Source organism: Bactrocera tryoni, chromosome 4 (genome assembly GCF_016617805.1).
Source record: "Bactrocera tryoni isolate S06 chromosome 4, CSIRO_BtryS06_freeze2, whole genome shotgun sequence".
Classification (NCBI taxonomy): domain Eukaryota; kingdom Metazoa; phylum Arthropoda; class Insecta; order Diptera; family Tephritidae; genus Bactrocera; species Bactrocera tryoni.
In genome coordinates, this window is record NC_052502.1 from 15,749,147 (window position 1) to 15,769,397 (window position 20,251).

The following is a 20,251-nucleotide window of genomic DNA, read 5'->3' on the forward strand; positions in this document are numbered from 1 at the left end:
TTCAGTGAATTAAGAGACAGCAACTTTGCTGTCTACGTCATGTCGTCCGAATGGATGAAAACACTCCAGCTCTGAAAGTATTTGACGCAGTACCCACTGTGAGAAACAGACTAAAAGACGACCTCCACCCGTTATAGAGATCAGGTAGAGAAGGACCTGGTTATTAACTCGGAAGAAGAAGAAGAATTCATCGCAAAAATTGTTTTCTTTTGCTAATCCGTCGAGAGCTTGACCGGCAAAAGTTTTATAGCGGAAATTTTACGGAAGTGTGAGTCAGTCTGGAACCGTAGAGGCTCTTTCCAGATTTCAGCGCCATAATGATTTTTGCAGGGCTCATTTTCGACTCCACAATAAAGTATATTGTTAATTGCAGCTTCTGTTGCCGAGAAAGCAAAACCTCGAGTACTTTATTCCGTGAAAAACTTCTCACAAAGCACCTCAGATTTACTTCGATGGTCGAAATGCCAAGAATTGAATTAGAATCTTGAAAAAGGTTTGGAAAATATTTTAAGATATCTTCTCACCACTATCTCTCACAACGCACTCTAAAACAGTGCTCTCCCGTAACGTTGTTGTTGTTGTAGCGGCAGAATTCTGCCGAGACGACAGTATTTGAAATATGGGTCTCTTCCGTTTACGTAGACCCGACTGTGGTGGGAACGGTTGCCGTCATTTTCGTTCAATACGTTCTCAAGAGCTCTCTCTATGCTATGCGAGAGAATTAGCATTACGATGCCTTTCTCTTACACGGTAACGTATATTATAATCTATTATAATATATAATTGCTTTTGCAGCTTTATTCAGAGCATTAAGTTTATTCACCAATTTTCTACAAATTTTTTTGTAGTATTTTTTATAAGAGTTTGTAGGCCTGAGTCGACGTCGGTAAATTGTAACTTGATTGCCGTTGTCTGGAGAGAAGGTGAAAAAATTGATGCGAATTTCAGCAAAACAAAAAAATATGTATGCAAATTTGTTGCAAGTGCCGTAATAGCTGCGAACGCATTGTGGCGCCATCCTGCGGCAAGGTGAGCCAGCCAGCTTTGCCTCAGGCCTAAAGACTGCGCTCAACAAATTAGAAGGCCTAGTGTGCGACTTAGTGGTAGTTTAGAGGCTCATAAAACAGCTTAGTTTTTGTTGCAAGTCGCTTGCACTTGCGCCGCGTTGCATGTGCGGCATTATTAGTTACGCCGCTTGAACGCATTTTGTTCACATTGCGCAGCGGCAGCGTGTTTTAATTGAGTTTTTCTGGTGTGAGTGCGCACATATATGCAATTATGCGAACGCTACGTGCGACGCCTCGGCCACTTCCTCTTCGTTCAGTTAATCGCGCTGGCGAATTGACTTTTGTATGCGCAATGCGCGCGACGACTGACATTATAGTATGAAGCATGCGACCGGCCACGCCCACCTCAATGCACTGCACACCATCCATTCATCGACAGCTTTGTAGCACATACATTGTAGCTATTTGCTTTTACGTCTGAGGCGCGTTGGAATTTCATCTAGGTACTGCGCGTTGCATGGTCATCGCTGCTGCCACCGCGGCCTGGCCTATTTGCTGTGCGGTGTGCAATAATTGCCACAATTACCGCATGTTCAGATAATTAAATTGCGCAATTCGCTGTATTATTACTTTTTTTTCTTTCAAACTTGCAACATTTTTTAATTCATATGCAATGAACGCCTCAACCTTGTCCTCACACGTTAAGGTTGTGCAACAAACACGGTGCTTTTAAAATATGCCAAGGCAAGCATAACTAATCCATTCTAATCCACTGAACTGTTTACCAACTCACAGGCATTACCCAGTGCCTAACCTCAAATACCGCATATCAGTGAGTTGTCCAGTACCAACCCAGTAGGAAAGCGATCTGCTGGGAATAAAAGGATTACTACTAACAAATTATTGCTCAGACCCGTTTCCACGACATTGAACTTTAGATAACCGGACCGACGCAAACTTCTAGCCAGCGACGGACTGTGTTCTCAGTAGCGTTCCAAAAAATTACTAGATTAATGACCAAATTCAGGTTCAGTAGGTCGCTTGGAGAGCCAGCTGTAACCAATAAACTTAACCTTAAGGATCTGCATAAGCTCTGCGTACAAACTTGTCTGGATTAATTGCAGTTCTTATATTTATATCCGTCGCTTTCAAATATCTTCCGTGCGACTAAATGCTCAAAAGTATTTGCTAAATATGTCAATTGGTCACAGCTATTTTGAGCATCATTAGACAACCATGAAATTTGGAATTTCTCCCAAGGAAAAATAGTAAGCCCAAAAGTATTTACAATTTCGTGAAAGAAAACTACTCTCTGTTACTACAAGTTATTCAGATTCAGCTTTCTAGATGCCTGACCAAGTCTTAAAGTGTACCAAACACATTTTAGATTGCTTAAACTTCCGAATGAGTTAACTATTTATAGGAGTAAGTAGTGGGTATTCTCTCAAGGACTGTAGCAGGGCAAGAAACGCGATATCAACAGAGAAGTGAACATATAAATAATGTGTTTAGCCTCGGAGCAAATTTCTGCAACGAGCCTTTTCGCCTCTTTATTAAACTTGTGAAACCTCAGATAAATTGTGGAATGAATGGATTGTCTCTAAGTGGTTTTAAAACTGTCGGTCTTGCTGCTGACGTCACTTTAGCAAATGCTACCAATATATGGACTTTTGACATTACATATTTTTCTGAAACCTTTTCGTCACCTGATTAGCTTTCTTCAGATTCTCTTTAAATCTTTTAGACAATATAGGAAAAGGGCTCTTACCCCGCTTGGTTCAAGTTAGGACTTCAAACTCAATGTTTTGAATATTAATCTTTGGGTACTGAGTAAAATGTTTCAGTTGACATCAGCAGCATGTCTTCATACAAATTTGTATTCAACCTTAATGTTTTATGAATGAATCCGGAATTTTTGGGTCCAATTATGAAATTAGAATATTTAGAGTAGGTTTTGTGGGATCTGCGATGACTGTATTTGGTTAGCAAGTCTCTTCATAGTTTAGCGTTTAGTTCATCTCAACTTAAGACCGGTGGATTTGTACAGCAATCTCAAAATAATAGAGATTGATTCATACTTGATTCTTCGAAACTATTGTGGAATTATAGAAATTGTGTCAGAGGTTTTTGGTCGTAACCTCTTCAAGAAGACGTATCTCCTTAATAAATTAATGGTCGGACGAGTTTTGGACTGCTGTTAATTTAAACTTCACTTGATTTGCTGGAGTATCATCGTTCATGTCTCAGCACCATATAACAGGGTGGGACTTTACTTCTGAATTGCCTACTCATTCGAAGTGGCACCTGTTGGCAAAAGTTATTCTGCGTTGAATTTCGTACGATTTCGAAGTTATGACTCAATAGTGACTGGGATCCAATGTCCGACGACTGTTTGTTTGATAACAAGAGATATTACGTCTAGCCCTCGTTCACGGTCAGACCCGTTTGCTTCTGGAGAAAGCAAAACTAACTGCGCGGTTGTTATGGCCAAATTATATCGATGTCATCGGCGTACGCCAGCAGCTGTACACACTTGTTGAAGATTGTACCTTCTCTATTCAGATCGGTTATTTCCGGATTATTTTCTCTAGGAGAATATTGAATGAGTCGCACGATGGGGAGTCTCCTTGTCTGAAACCTCGTTTGGTATCGTACGGCTCGGCTCATAACCTTATTTGAAAAGGTGGTAATTATAAATAGCTTTTATTAGTGAAGCCTGTCCTTCTTGTATGAAATCGAGCAAGCTTTCATTCACATGAATATTCTTGTTATGTATATTCTAGCTGCCACATGTTGCACGTCCTATTTATAATGCAATTAAAAACAATAATATCCGTAATTAATAAGTAATTGTAAAAGTAACTGAAGCTAAGCATTTGCGATGGTTATGTATATACTTACATATATGTATATATACATATAAAACGGACATGATCATATATAAGTAGGTATGTGTAACGATTAACTGGTCTCTATAATTTGATCATTGAACTGTTCCTAATTGCAGGCTGTCAGCCTTCTTTTACATGCAATAACTCATATGTAGTTATGTATATAATATATTTACATAATACACAGTACAGCTATGCAACAAGAGTTCACAAGTAAATATATATGTAGCTCTATAATCCACTATACCTATAGATATTATGTAATTGCAACTGCCTACATGTGATTAATTTTAATATATGCATTTCATCACTACATACACACATACAGGTTATTTATATACACATATACATACATAATACATATATATTATAGTGTTTGTTGTATGTTTGTTGCAATTCGCTTATTACTTTTTGCTCATTACTCACACTTCATCATCCATTCTTACCGACACTTTATATTCTCATTTGTAATTAATATGAAAACATGACACAAATTGCTGGATTAACATGTCGATTATCTGCCGGGGAGCCGTCGCTTTAGGGACTCAACATGATTTTCTACTCGAGTGCTTTTTCGTGGACTTATTACATTGCATTTGGGGCACAATTTCACAATGCAATTTCATGGGGTGTTGAAAAAGTTAGGGCTTAAGTCAAATTGACTGGAAAATATATTACATTGTAATCCACGTAAACATATTAATTTCACACTAGTTAGGTGTATAAAGATATTATAATAGATTTAAATAATAATAATGCAATGTTGAAGGGTTTGTGCCGAGTTGCTAGCACAAATGGTGGTGTGCGTCTTTGCTAAATGTTAGAAAAAGGTGCATTATGAAGAAGTGAGGTAAAAAGTATTATTCTTCAATAGATTGTTCTAGTAGCAACTGGCATTTCCGTTAGCTTGATTTGTTCGGATTATAATCGCATGTTATTCAATTGATCAAAGGTTCAAATACTGGCTGTGATAAGTCCTTAAGTTATGAAGCATTGCTTTTTATAGCGTTCAAAGAAACAGTCCTTTATGATCGGTACATTTCTTCGCTTGGTATTAAATAGATGATCTATTTGAAGGAAAGAGAATTTTTTCTTGATAATATCCAAACCCTTAATAAGAGCTGGGACTTCATAAAATACTCGATTTATAATTATTGTACTAGTAAGTCTAGTAAAAGGATCTCCATTATTTTTACATTGAATTAAAATTTTTTTATTTATATTTATTTAGTGACAATGGTTCGTTTTAGGATCAAATATACAACGCTTTGTTCGATGATTTGCTGCCATTTTAAGAGTATTTTCATGTTGCCACTCTTATAAAAAATTCACGTCTCTATTCACAAAAGGTAGAAGAGCCGATTTTCACAAGCTTTTCTTGAGCCACTTTTTTCACCAGGAAATATATTTGCGACTGACAGGAACAGGTAGTTGGTGGTAGGTCTGAACTATAACGTGGACGTGTAAGAACCTTTCAACCAAGCTCCCGGTGTTTTGACGAGTCATTTTCTATGTGTGGGTGGCATCGTCTTTTTGGAACAAAATTCTCTTCTACTCGTAAACTGGCTAAATTGGCCGCTTCTGGGCAAGTAGTTCTTACAGACGGTTCAATTGCTGACAGTACAGATCCGAGTCAAACATATAGCAAATCATCAATCCTGGTTTGGCAACCGACCATTTTGCATCAAATTTTTAAAATTCGTCTATAAAGATTATGTTATCTTCTTTACTGGCGTAAATATCGCTTACGCGGTTATAGCCAAGTTAACAACCAGTCGTTTCTTCTTTACGTTATTTGGCGTATATTCGAGATACCAAGAGCATCCACATACCTCTCCACCTGATCTCCCCAATGGAGTAGACGTTTTCCTCTTGCTCTGCTTCCACTGGCGGCTACTAAATCGAAAATCCTCAAAGCTGGGGATTTTTCTTCTCTCCCGACATTATGAGCTGGCCAGTGCAGCCGCTGTTTCTTGATTCGGTGAATTTGCGTATATCTTGTACAGCTCATCGTTCCATCGACTGCGGGAGACGCTGTTGCCAATGAACAAAGTACCATAAAAATTCCGCAAAACCTTTCTTTCGATGCCTCCGCACTCTTTGTCCATGCCTCCGCACCATATACAAGACTTGTAGAGTTCGGTCTTTGTTCGTCGAAAGAGGACTTTACTCCTCAATTGCCTACTTAGTCCAAAGTAGTACTCGTTAGCAAGAAAGATTCTGCGGCTTTAAAATCGACGAAGAGGTGGTGTGTGTGTCGATCTTCCTTTCACGGGTCTGTTTGGTACATTGTAGATTTTTCAGGTCTAAAGACATATTGATAAGGTCCAATCAGTTCGTTGACGATGGACTTTAATCTTTTATACAATACGCTCTATAGAACCATATACGCGATATAAAGGAGGCTTATCCCACGGTAGTTGTCGCAGATAATGGGACCTTTTTGTGGATTGAGCAGAGCACACTTAATTTCCAATCGTCGAGCATGTTTTCATCCAACCATATTCCACAAAGAGGCTGATGCATGCTCTTTATCAATTCGTCGCCACCGTATTTGTATAACTCGGACTACATAGTCCGCCCTCTTATGCTATCAGAAATGCACCTGTAAAGGGTATAAAGTTAAATCTTTTTGTTTTTTTTATTTCTTTTATTATTTATTAGGTTTTCGTTTAACCTCGCTGCGCCTCGCATTGCTTCCATCAAAGTCGTGATGCGTTCGTCGAAGATGCCAAATTGATAACTAGCCAGCACCGGATTGAAAATAACAACAACAACAACCCCAACAAGAACAAAGCTTGTCCTTAACTGTGTAACCCATTGCCAGTGGCATTGCCGCTGTTGCAACTTGAAACTTGAACTTGCGTCTGGTTTGTCACAAATTAAACACGTTTTTCCACAGAACTAATGAATAACCAAACACAGCAGCAGCAGCAGCAGCCAAAGGCGCATGCAGACTACCTTGCAACAAATGAACAACAACAACACCAAACGCAGCAGCATGCAGCAGCTCGCGTTGCAGCCGCGATTTCATACGAAATTAATACAATTAGCAACTTGTAAATTTTTAATATCTATCATCGTTGTTGCAACGCGTTGCACGGACTGCAATGGTGCAGCAAATGGCAACAACAACGCCAACTACGGCCGAGCGTAATGTAAAAGTGTTAATTGAACGAGCGGCCATGTGCATTAAGCTTCGTTTATATACCGTAATTGCGCACATATGTATTTATCACTGTCTTTCTTACACATACTATATATGCATATTCGTATTTGAGGTGTATGTGTGTATGTGGCAAGGCATTTCACGCAATTACGCACAACTAATGTAATTTTAGTAATTGTAATGAAAATCAAAATGCGATTTTTTTAGTTCATAAAACTTGACAAGCCTCCACAGCGCGACGTTCGCAGTTGCCACAGCTGCCGCTGGACGTTGCATGTGTGCGCAAATTGCTTTACATGCACATATTTGCCTACGTGCTGCCCCAAGTGGCGCATATAATTGCTTATGGACACTTACGCCGACCGTTGTTTGGTTTAATTCAAAATGTGCAAAAGGTAAAACAAAATTTAATTACGAAGTGCGAACACATTTAATGCCAGTCGACCAATTAAGCCAACCAACCAGCCGATCGGTCAATAATAGCAACAACAACGCAGTGATTACGCCGTGTTGTTAGGCCATCAGCGTCACCAACAAACAGGCTCGTCATCATCTCTATTAAGATTTTGATTTCAGAAAAAATATTAGTATTAGGGTGGTACAGTTTCTGTGTGTTGAAATTTTCATAAATAACTTACGAATGTAAAATTCCAGAAATAATGCGATTAACTGTATTTTTCGTCAGCAAAAAAAAATTTAATAATGACAAATTTGATACCAATAAGGACCACCCTATCCTCTGCAGTAGTACGCTTCTGTATATTTTAAAAAATAAATAAAAAACGACAAATCTTTCAGTATTAGGGTGTATTAAAAAAACCTTCAGTATTAGGGTTGCCCATTTTTTTGTAAGATATTTAAAATAATATTTTCGGTCTTGAACATGAAGACATTAACAATTATGATAGTGAAAATTAAATTAAAAAATTTAAAAAAAAATTAAGCACCAAATTAAGTGAAGTTAAACTACAAAAAATAAAATCAAAAATACAAAAAGTTAATTATGAAGGTATTTTATTTTTTATAAGATAACAAAACTTTAGTTCTAATTTCGAAAAATAAACAGTTTTGAACTTAACAAGAAAGTAAATAATAAAATTTAAAATTTTTTAGAGCAAAAAAAAATCTCAAAAAATTAAGAGTCACCCTAAGACTGACTTCAATTATATAAAAAATAAATTAAAAATTAGTTTTACAAATTTTTAAAATACAAAATTTGCAGTATGAGGGTGGTCCACTTCTTTTAATAAAATATTTCAAATGATATTTGCGAAATTGAACATAACAAATTAAACTTGATTTTGAAAATAAGTGAATTACAAAATTTCAAATCTTTAAGAATAAGAAAAATCTCACAAAACTATGTACCACCCTAAGAGTGAGTTAAACTAGAAAAAATAAAAGCAAAATTGGCACAAATTTCTGAATGAGGGTTGCCCATTTGGGAAACATTTTCTAGAAAATTCCACAAAACGTCAATAGCATTTACTAGAAATAACAACAACACAATGTGCAATTATCTTCTTAAAATATTTTGAAAAAAATGTAATGGAATTAAGTACCGCCCTAATAATAAATTGTGCTAGAAAGAAATAAATAGAAGTTGACATACTTTTTCAGCATGAGGGTTGCCCATTTTTGTATTATTGAATTTTTATAATAAACTTTTCGATCTTGAGCAAAAAAAAACTGAATAAAATTCAAATAAATTTATCAGAATGACAACCAAAAACAACAAAAATATGATCATAAACATTTTAGAAATTTTAAAAAATTTCTCACTATTAAGTGCCACCCTAAAGAGCATACATAAATCACAAAAATAGGAAATTAAAATTTTTTCATTTTTTTTTATATTCCCCGAATTAAGTGCTCCCCTAAAGTGCACACATAAATACCGTATAATAACTACAATAAACAACAAAAATAATAATATAAACTTTTTAAAAATTTTAAAAATTTCCCGAATTAAGTGCCACCCTAAACTGTATGCATAAACAACACTTTAAGTTGTTGCTAGCCACTCAACGCATGTTGCACGAAAAATATGCATTGAAATTGCTTGTTGTTGCTGTCCAAGTGTGGCTAAGTACTTGTCGTTGGTGATGAAATTTTACTTTCCGCTTTAAACGACACGATCGGTAATTGAACGACTAGCAAATCGGTTTTTATTAATAAGTGATAGCTAATAATCATTAAAATGAGTTAAACTGTGTCGCAAGTTGAGGTAAGATTAGATTGGATCTAATTCTAGTTTGAAGTTGTTAACTGGCTTCTCACGATTCGTTATGATCACTAGAGGAACCAATGTGAAACAAAAGATTTTGAGATCACGGTTTTATGAGCTATCATATACTTTTCAGATTTAATGTTATATAACTAAATATTGGGTATATAAATTTAATTGTGCGGTTTATCAAGAGATGGCGTAACTTGTTGTCCGGACCATTATTTTTCATTCAAATATGTCGACCTTTGCGCCAGTGTGTTGTGTTTTTGCAAGGAGTTCTTCTTCAATACCTTAATATCTATGAAGAAAACCTCAGCCAAAAGTCTTAGTATTTTTGTGGAAGTTTGTCGTGAGTCTTGCGATTTAATAGTGGTAATTTTGGCTTGGAAGACGAAGAACCATTTGGACGACCAAAAAGTTTGAGTTTGATAAACTTTGGGAGTCCCTCAAGACATCGTTTCAAAATCTTTTAAAGCAGCCGGAATATAATCCAATAGTCGTTGGAAGACGATTTTTCATTTCACAAAAGCTGCTTGAACGCTGCAAAACGAATTCGTTTTTGTATTGAATAGTGACCGTTTACGACCGAAACCGAAACTTAAAAATCATACGTGAAACCCAGCCAAATAAACGGCAAAGTCCACCAACGCCTGGTACTGATCTCTATTTGGTGGGATTGGAAGGGCGTGCTCTATTATGAACTACCAAAACCGTGTGTATCCATTCATAGGGAACGCTACCCAAAACAACTCAACAAATTGAAGTAAACTTTTGCCCAAAAATGTCATTAGTTTGCGACTAGACTTGAGCCAATAATTATCCATTATGACACTCGATCCCATGTTGCAAGACCAGTTAAAAACTGATTGGAAAACAGCAGTGGAAACTGCCCTCATTGGAACCCATCCTGCGCAGTCTTTTTGAGACAGAACACACAGATAGTCGTATGGATGGAAATATTACCTTCGGATGGGCAATACTCTGACGGTTTCTTAAAGAAACGTTCACATTTTTGAAAGAAAAAAACGCACGAATATAGTTATAGATCCAATCAATAGTCAACGAGATCTGCCACTTGACTACAGATTTCATAGTAACCATGATTAAACTATACTACTTCCAATTATCTGCAGAATAAAGTAAAACAGGTAAAGTTTTGCCAAACAAGAGATAATAGTGAAGAGATCCCTTAACTGGATTTTGAGTAAATGAAACTTTCCAATCGGTTGATTCGAAGTAATGGGGATATGTTCCGAGATTTGATGAGCAACATAAACCATATACCAAACATTCAAATAGGAAAAACACATGTGGTAAGAAACTTGGCTAAACTTGGATTTGGTTTCGAGTTGTCACAGAAACGAACAAAGTGTAGGCTGGTCTAATACATTTAAAGCGGCAATCAAAAAGAAGTGCAGTGTGGCATTATTTATTCCACCGCTTGTGGCACAAACAGCTGCTACGCTAAACGTGAAAAAAAAACCAAAATAACAACAAATGGGTGCAAAACATGTCTAAAACGAAATGTCAGCGCGTCGAAATAAGGCGCACGCGCAACCCGCTGGCATCAAGTGATCGCATTTTGTGCAACATTTTAAGGTGAACGACGCATGTGGCATGCGCTTAGCGAAGATCACACACACAAACACGTTGCAACGCCGCATTGCGGTGAGCGGTGGGAGTGGGTCTGCTGACATTGCCGCTGTCGCGATGACTGAAGTTTGGCGGCCGAGGCTTGCTACATTTCGCGACTCGTATTACTGATTTTTGAAAGATTTAGCGATGCAACATGAAAATGTCACGTTTTTCATGGTCGTCAGCATCACAAAAGCAAATACAAAAAAAAAAACAAAAAGCATAAAATTACAAAAACAATCACACAAATGGCAGACACATGCCGTTGCAATGTTGCCGCTGCGTTGGTGCAACAAACGCAAATGTTGCTGACATTTGTGGTGTGCTGAGGGAAACATCAGTTAACCCCACTTTTTTGTTTTTGTTGTTGCTTTCGCTTGGTTAGGTTTTGTCATAACTGCATGTTGTTGTTGTAATGTCGTTTTGTTGCCACGCTTTATTTGTTAACAGCCAGTATGGCCTTTACTGCTTTTCAGTTGTTGTTGTTGTTATTGTTGTTTTTGTAGAGCTTGTCACTGATCTTCTAAAATGTTGCTACAATTTCATACGATTGCGCATGCGCCGCTCGTACGCGCACAACACGACATACATGTGCGCCTCGATTGTTGTTATTGCAGTTGTTTTTGTTCTTGTTGCTTTTGTTGCATTGCATGTGCATGTCATTTGACAACGTGTGTCGTGACATCTCCCGCCGTCTTATTAATTTGCCGAATGCAAACAAGTTATTCGGCTGTACCGCCGCGCTGTTGTACCGTCTAACGGCCTTTCGAATGCTGACTGTGGCATGTGGCAAAATGTAATAATTTATATAATACTATTTAAGTATACCATATTGTATAACCGTGCTTGTTATTTTACAGGTGTTTAAGTCGAATGCCCTATCGAAATCTATGATTTTTTTGTAGAGGGCGCTGCAGCAGGTTGTTATGATGTAGATCAAGTTCGCCTCCGCAACGCTGCATCCGACATCTATGGCTTAGACTCCCACGGACTTCCGATGTTTTGTTTGACACGAATCTTGCATAGGACCCTTTGATGGCTTTGGTTGAGTCGTGGACTGATAGTCGAAGTATTCTGACACCTGAGTAAAATTGTTAACGCTTTGCACATATGGTTGATGGCGTAAAACCAAGGCTGGCTTCCTCCGCCTCCTTAAATACCTAGCAGGCTTCGGTGTACATTCCTGTCTCGTCATCATTAAGCTGATGTAGTGTGGACAGATATATTCAATTTACTTCTTCCTTGCGATAATCGGCTCTGAACACATTTCAGCATAAGAGAGTGCGGAAATCCATATAATGGCCTCCTCACAGAGATAATCTTAGGACCACACCTTCTTGGTGTTGAATAACGGCAGGAGGGTATGGCTTACCCACAGATTCCTTGAAGACATGAATCCAAATTCCGTGAACTTGGATGGTGTACCAGGTGCGTCTCCATTATTTATAGCGACTGAGTGCCGTTTTAAAAGTCAGGAGGATATGGCTTACCCCCGCATGGGTCGATAAGTTAGTAAGGAGCCTGCCAATAGATAGGTAGGGCTGAAGTACGCCCGAATCCCCAGTGAAAATAAAGAATTTCCAAGTAGGCTCATAGAGGTACGGAGACTCCAGCATGTGATGGCAGCTAAAAAGCTAAATTCAGACAGTCGGTTGGCAGTCAAAGGTTTTGGAGCGCTACGGGGACAAGCAGACTGAGTAGCATATTGGCATACTTGAGTGGACGAATGCGATGCAGACGTAAAAGCGGGATCGAGCGAGGCCCAAATCATCAATTAGGCAGCAGAGATAGAAATACTGCAATCTTCCCTCAGTAAAAACCTACGCGTTGAAGGCGCGCCAAGCTCAGTGGAGCTAAAGAGCCTGCCGTTAGATAGGTATGGCTGGAATATTAAAGGTAGTTAGCGAATTACAAATAGAAGATTTCCGGTTAGGCTCATAGAAATACGGGAACACCAGCATGTAATGGCAGCTAAAAAGCTGAATTCAGACAGTTGGTTGGCAGTCAAAGGTTTTAGAACGCTAAGCTGCGTCAAGCAGTCTGAGCAGCATGCTGTCACATTTTAGTGGATCAATAGGATGCTGACGTGAAGGAGAGATCGAGCGAAGCCCAATCACCGACTAAGCAGCAGAGATAGAAGTGGTATAATCTTCCCTCGGCAAGCAGCTACAACTTGGAGTGGCGCCGAGCTCAGTGGACCTAAATTGCTTGGCTTGATAATGAGTTTCCGGACACTGCCTAAAGAAAATCAACCATCTGGGATTGGTATGCTAGATTGAGACGTGGTGAAATGAGCACTGAAGACGGTGAACGCAGTGGATGCCAAAAGAAGTTGTTACCTACGAAAACATTAAAGAAGTCCACAAAATAATTTTGAATGACACAAAGTGAAATTGTTTGAGATAGCAGGCACTCTAAAGATATCAACTGAATGCTCACATCATATCGTTCGCGAGTATTTGGAGAGCTCACTTTTGACAAAAACCAATGACGAGTTGATGAGTTGGAGAAGTTCAAGCGTTATAAGCCTGACATGTGACAATGGATGAAATATGACTCCAAGTCCAATCGATAGTCATTCGAGTGGACTGCACACGATGAACACGTTCCAATGCATGGAAAAACGCAACAATCGGCTGGCAAGGATTGGAATGCGCATGAAATAATTCTTATTGACTCCCTTAAAAAAGGAAGAACCATCAACAACGACTATTACATAACCTTATTGGACCGTTTGGAGGACGAAATCGCAAAAAGAAAAGATACTGTTTTAACAAGACAAAGTGAAAACGATGACAAAAATCCATTAATCGGATTTTGAATTGCTTCCGCATCAACCTTATTCTCCAGATCTGGTCCCCAGCGACTATTACCTGTCCTCAGATCTTAAAAGAAAGCTCACTGAGAAGAAATTTTTTCGAATGAATAGGCGGTCGTCGAAACTCAGACCTATTTTTAAACAAGGGAGAAATTATAATACAAAAATCGTACTTTTGACCCGTTTTAGCCCGATTACCAAATTTCTAAAATAATTTTCCAACAAAAACTTTTAAATTTAATACTTTGAACGTCTATGACGTCTAATCAGTTGTCATATTCAACTGACGGCCACTAATTAGCTCTAAGAAATATGATTACCTTAAATTTTAAATTCTGAAGCTTCCATTCAGAAATTAGACAAGCTTCTTCGCTGCTTTCATTTATCATTAAGGTAGTTGTTGGTGTAGTTGCTGCGAGGCAATTCGGTTTAATTAAAAAATCGTGCAATGACAAGAGCCCCAGGGCTTGAAGCATCATTCTATGAGCTTTTACACACACGCATACATTCACACATACACATACTTACAAGAATATGAGCGCTTCTTTTGGTGAACGAAAAATCAAATCAGCATACAGAGCAATATGGATTGAAGTATTTCGAGAAAATGAAGCTGATTGGTTTCTATGCAATTAAGAGTCTTAGTGGAGGAGCGTAGATGGACAACTGAAATGGTAGCGCACACGAACACACACACATCAACACATATATGCAAATACAACTCTGCTATATTCAAGTACACTCCATCAAGTTGGACTCAAAGCGCATCTAGGAGGTATAAGCAACTTTGCCACCATCACATATGCCCCAACCCGCTTGACAACACGAGCAGAGGAGCTGGAACTGTGCAACGTAAAATCGCAAAACAAAATCAGTCAATCAATGATGACAATACAACAATCAAAAATCATACTAATTTCAGAGATAATTGGAACGAATTGCACAGCGAATTGGATGCAATCGGCATGCCACACCTCCAGCTGGGGCGCCGGGCAGCGGTGTGGCGCTGAGGGGCCACGCAAAGCGTTTTTATTGGTCGCTCAACGCGGATGAAAAAATTTTGTTGCAACAAAAACAAAGCGCAGCGAAGCAGATTTTTAAATGTTGACTAATCAAAAGAACAGTTATGAGGGAGGTGCAGCGCTTGCAACAACAAAAAACGTGCGAAAAATGTGATAGAAGGGAGACACACACATTGGCCGAGGCAACAAACGAAATACGTCGAATGCGCTTGGAAAAAAATGTTTGTGCAACACCCAATACAATAATAAAAACAAAAAACAAAACGACAACAACAGCAGTGAACACAAAATTTACAGCGCACAAAGGATAAGCAAACAAATGGAGCGAATTCGCAGCAACCAACAAATGTGCAACAAACACTTGGCTGCCGATGATCGGGTGAATCTCGTATGTGGGGGGTCGAAGTCGATATATGTAAGCGCCCTCCTGTGTGTGTAAGCCAAAAGTGTAGGAAAAAATGCAAACGGCCAGCAACCGACGGAGCGCTCGTCGATTCATCAAAAAGTGCAAATGAAAGGCCGGCCAAAAACAACAAAACCAAAAAAAAGCAACAAAAACTGGCGAGAATGCAAAGTAATAAAAGTGGAAAAAGTGTGCAGCAAAGAAAAGCCGAACGACGAGCCAAGGCATTAGAAAGCTGCTGACTGCTGGAAAGTGTGGTGGTCAGGTGACCATTAAGAACTGTGTCATAAAGTGGGGAGAAGATCACAATATGCAAGGTGAGTAAACAAATTTTAGAACCAGTGAAATACTTTTGTACCCAACTAAAGTTTTTTCTTCAGAATTCTTTACTTAACTGCTGTAAAATTTTATTCGAACTTACTTGCGTGGAAGCAACCCTACGACTGATAAAAATTTTGAATCTTTGAAAACTTCTCTGAAGCTGTAGTTACAGTTCTCCCATAGTATGTAAAAAAACAAGAAAAAACGTTAACTTCGGTTGCACTGAAGCTAAATACCCTTCACAGGTGCATTTCTGATAGTAACTATGTTTTCAGTTTATATGGAAGCTATATGCTATAGTAATCCGTTCTGAACAATTTTTTTGTGGAGATTACCTTTTTGCCTTAGAAAATGATCTATACCAAATTTCGTGAAGATACATTGTCAAATGTGAAAGTTTTCCATACAAGAACTTGATTCCTATCGTTCAGTTTGTATGGCAGCTATATGTTACAGTGGTTCGATATCGGCAGTTCCGACAAATGAACAGCTTCTTGAAGAGAAAATGACGTTTGCAAAATTTCAAAACGATATCTTGGCCTTTTATTTCAATTTACATAAAATATTTAATGTTTCCAATGGAATTTGTGTGGCAACCCTGTTAATATTTAATTGTTTCCATTTCAACATTATTAATTTATTTAAGAATTAATTTTTCTTTTTAAGATAGTTGGCAACCTTTTTCACAGAAATGTTACTATTTTTATTCATTTTCATTGCTATAACATAATATTCCACTCAGTTTCTATGCTTTTAGCTAACTTATTTTTCGATTTCAATTCGTAAAATGTGGCAACCTTAGAATATAGAAATAAACTGAGGTGTTCTAAGAACTATTGTGCCCTCTGCTCTGCCACAACAATTCGCACAGTCCCAGCATACTGACAAATACCAATATCTAGCTGAGTTCCATTGAGGCGATGTAATCCCTATTCGGATACATAAGTCCCAGGATCTTCATCCACCGTCTACAAACTTTCATGTGGTCTAGAATCAGGTGGTCGGGAGTTTCCGGCTTTGTGTCGCAAAACTGTTTTTTTCTCACAGAGGCTATTCTCATATTGAAAAGCTGCTTCTTGAGCCTAAAGTACCTAGTAAAATACCACAAACTGCTCGAATTTGGCTCGCGAGAGGTTGATTATGCTTTTAAACCTAGTGAGGTTGCAGCTATCCATTATCAACTTTGACTGGCGCTTGCCTGTGAATTGTTGCTGATACTCTTCTCTAACCCCTCTCTCCTCCTTGCAGAGTAGCTATTTTGTGGTATGGGTACTAATTACAATGCTGCCATGCTGCAATCCTACCATCCTGAAAGCAACGTCAAAACGGGCAAGCTCGTCAGCCAGCTTATTACCGGCCTTTGGGACCTGGCAATCAGAACAGGTGCATTTTATTGCGAACTGATAGTCTTTTCAGCGAGTAACCCAAACAAGGAACAATTCTAAAACAAATTAGACGGCGTTCAAACCAACTCATCTTTGAAGAATATTGTACAGAACTTTCATACCGTAAACTGAACGGATTTCTGGTATACTTCTATAGGTATAGTATTGTATTATATTTTAGAGTAACATTCGCTTACTAGCTGGCTTTTTTCTATCCACAAAATAATTAGAGACCTTGGTTGAGCTATCAAGCATACTCTATTACAAAATGTTTAGAAACTTTGTTCACACAAAAATAGGAGTTTTTTAGCCTGATCTCTTCGGAATTCAAAAAAGCCAGTTGTCAGTCCAAATCTTCAATATGTAAAAATCTGATTTTTTGATAGAAAGGTTCTGCGGACGATTTATGATCCTTTGCGCATTGGCAACGGTGAATACCGCAGTCGATGGAATGATGAGCTGTAAGAGATATTTGACGGCATTGACATAGTTCAGCGGATTAAGAGACAGCGACTACTTTGGCAAATGGATGAAAATAATCCAACGCAGTGCCCGCAGAGGGAACCAGAGAAAGAGAAAGAGCTCCACTTCAATTGAAAGACCAGGAAGGACCAGAAGGACCTGGCTACATTTTCAATTGGCACCAAACAGCAAAAAGGTAGAAAAACTGGCGCGCTGTTGTAAAGTCGGCGATAACCGCGTAAGCAATGTCTACTCCAATGAAGAAGAAGAAGATTTGATCGAAAAATTTTACAAAGCGGGAAACCATCCAATTTTGTGAAGTTATTCAGTTGCAATTAATTTAAAAAGAATAGAGTTTAGTCAATTAAGATCCATTACGACGTTTGGACTCCATATCACTTCTCTTAACTAAATTTTTTAGTTCACTTAGATTAAATGCATTTTTATACCGAGTCCTTCTTCCTAGCTTCTGAAATTGTACGAAGTTTTAGTTACAAAAGAAGCATACGGTTGACTTCACAAGTTTATTATAACTCTGATACAAGCTGGAACAAGTAAGATTCAGGAGATGTTTCCTGAAAATTTAACACCAATTAAAGTATGTATGCTCAAATTATTTTACTTGTCTTCCAAAATCAACGAGGAATTTTTTCAGCTAGATGTAATACGGAAGGCTGATCCAACATTGAACTATTAACTCTCGATTCTCTGTTAATTTGTCTTAAACACTTTACTCCAAAGAAGTCATGCTGAAAGAAGGCTGATCAAATATTGTAGCATCTACTTTTGATTTGCAGTTAATCTTTTGATAGTAACCCTATATGCGATCTTGCCATAGTCTTGGGTATAAACAATTATGAAATCACGTAATTTCTGTAGGTACTTTTCGCCTGGTCCCAGCAACTGGTCAATAGTACGCAGTGCCCAATCTTCATCTCAGCCAAATAACAAATAGGCTAATGGGCGTGAGGGGTACTGTATGTTTGCAGAGCAGTGCTGATATTGGGGCATGTATGAAATTTGCATCAGCTGCAAGAACAAATGAAAGCTATTCCAAAGCAACAACAAAAATTTAGTCCACTCTTTGCTGCATGAACACGGCACACGAGCGCTAGAGCAACATTGGAGGCACTGCAAAATACGAAAAACATAAAAGCAACAACAACAACTGTCACACAACAAATGACAAGGCACTAAATCAACATTTCACTTTGATGAATGATGACCACCATGCTGGTCACCAGCGTTGCACCAAAACGCCAAGCAGCCACCAAAGAGCGATAGCAAATGTGGAGGAGGAGGAAGCGAAGTGAGGAAGTGCAGAAAAAATTGGAATCGAGAAAAATCGGTAGTTATGCGAGTTTTTTGCAATGGTGCAAGTGGTTGCAAAGCAGGTGGAGGTTGGGGGAGACACCACGTTGAAGGGTGCAACACTTTGCATAGAACAGAAGTGATAAAGCAACTGCAAAGAAAATAAGAAAACATAACGGTTCCACCATGCACAGCCAATAATTGGCACGGATGCATATACGCCTACAAATACAATGCTTAACCAGTTGTGGGTATGCGTGTGTGTTGCATGGACATGCATGTGTGTGTGGAAGCATGCTCGCCCAAAAGCTAAAACAACAGCCGTGCAACATAAATGTGTGAATGTGTGTGTATGTGCATTTGCAGCATTGATAACTCAACAACAAAGCAAATATGTACCGTTACTTGGTGAAAAAATACGCAGAAGGATGATGCTGCATGAGAGGAAGCGATGTGGCACGAATGCTTTGGACATTTTGAAAAAAAAAATCGATTCTTCCAATAAAACTGAAAATGGTGGATAGTAGGCGTGTACGAGGCTTGTTTACTGGAACAGTTTTCTGCTGCGATAAAAAATGTAGTCATTTCAGCAGGAGGAGGGAGGAATTTGTATGGCGAGATTAAAAGTATTGCCAACAATTTCTTTGAGTGCCGCCGATATGAAAGCTGAAAGGCAGGAAAGGCCTGAGAGCTTTGTCCAATCGAAATGTGAACTTGCGAGGGAACAGTGATGAACTGTTTCCAGCTCGTCTTCTGCATCTGAAAATTTTTTAGCCTTATCGCACAATTCGCTCGATCAGCCTTACTGCGAACAAGTAACATAGTTCCATGGATCTCCTGCGTTTTACATTAGACCAAGGAAATATCGCAGTCCTCCGTATGATCCGTTATGATCAGGTAAAGGGTGCCCTTTCTTACGAGCTCATCAGCTTTGCAGTTTCCAGCGATTCCGCTTTGATCATGCACCCAGACGAGTGCGGTCAGTGAGCGATCTTAAAGCCTCATCTATCTATATCCATTGTCGTCGTGCTCCTACATTGAATTATAGTTAATATATCTCGTGTAATCCGTTATATCGGCGGCTCGGACAAATAAGCAGCAGTGGAGAGAAGAACGTGTGCAATTTTAGATCCATTTCTCAAGAATTGTGAAACTAGCTCGTGTACTCCAACATTTTCTTCTAACTAAACTGAATAACTATCTTTAGGGAACAATGACCAAGACTACGTCTAATATATGTATATCAGTTAAATACATCAATAAAATATGTAGTATAACAATTTTGTGAATGGATTAAATCAACCTGAGAAATTGCTAGAAATCCACTAAAAGTAAATTACAACTTTATTGGTGTAGAGGACTTAGAGGTTAGCTCAGCTGTTCCTAATAACTACTATAGATTTTCCGATGGACTAGTTTTTTTATAGTAGGGGGAAGAATTAAAAGCCAGAGTGTGGAACTTTAATCCGGTAAACCTAACCCACTCACAACTCATGTCTCTCCAAACACCGGATTAGATATTAGTTCATTGGAGAGATAAAGACTTTTAAGTCTCTTCTATAATACGAACTGACTGACTCCAAATCTGTTGTAGTTT